This window comes from Patiria miniata, unplaced genomic scaffold (genome assembly GCF_015706575.1).
Source record: "Patiria miniata isolate m_02_andy unplaced genomic scaffold, ASM1570657v1 HiC_scaffold_6, whole genome shotgun sequence".
NCBI classification, from domain to species: domain Eukaryota; kingdom Metazoa; phylum Echinodermata; class Asteroidea; order Valvatida; family Asterinidae; genus Patiria; species Patiria miniata.
The window spans coordinates 25,962,261-25,962,907 of record NW_024037073.1 but is presented as its reverse complement, the minus strand read 5'-3'; the positions used below and the strand labels follow the sequence as shown (position 1 = coordinate 25,962,907).

The 647-nt window shown below is 41.3% G+C and overlaps 1 non-coding gene across 1 annotated transcript; it reads left to right on the top strand.

Moving 5' to 3' along the window:
• Positions 1–288: 288 nt before the first annotated feature.
• Positions 289–362, top strand: Trnav-aac. The gene has a single exon. It is a non-coding gene; the product is annotated as a tRNA-Val (tRNA).
• The last annotated feature ends 285 nt before the right edge of the window (positions 363–647 follow it).

The following is a 647-nucleotide window of genomic DNA, read 5'->3' as shown; positions in this document are numbered from 1 at the left end:
AAATGTTTCCAACGTTGCCACCATGCCACTATAGTAGTTGAATGGGGGATACCACATGAATGAATCACCATTGCAGGCCTGCACCAGAGACGGGTACTAATACATGTACTGTTGAAAAGTGTTATTTAGCTAAATCATATTTTTGTTGTGTGATTTATATCTTGCAGACACTTTGCTTCCACAATTTAAGTCTTTACAATTTGCAATAATTAGGTTTTTGCCCTTCACCGACATATAACCACTGTCTACTCGGTGTGTTACACCCGAGTAAAAGTTAAACAACCTCACGTACTTGTGGTCGAGTGGTAAGACGTCTGCTCAACAAAGCAGAAGGTTGTGGGTTCGATTCCCACCCGAGTGCTTTTGCTGACTTTCACTCAGGTTGAACACACTGAGTATACAGTGTTTGTACGTCGATGAAGGACAAAACCTAATATTGATGCAAATTCTATCTTATGAATAGTCTTTGCTACTTGATATGAACACTCCCCGATAGAAACGATACATGACACTCATTTGAAAATCCTCTGTACAGGCCTGGCATATCTTTTAAAAGTAAAGGTCTCAGATGCAGATGCTTCCAGGGTTAGGGTTGTGGAACATGTAGGTATTGGGCAACATAGGTAGGCACCTGGTTCGGACAATGC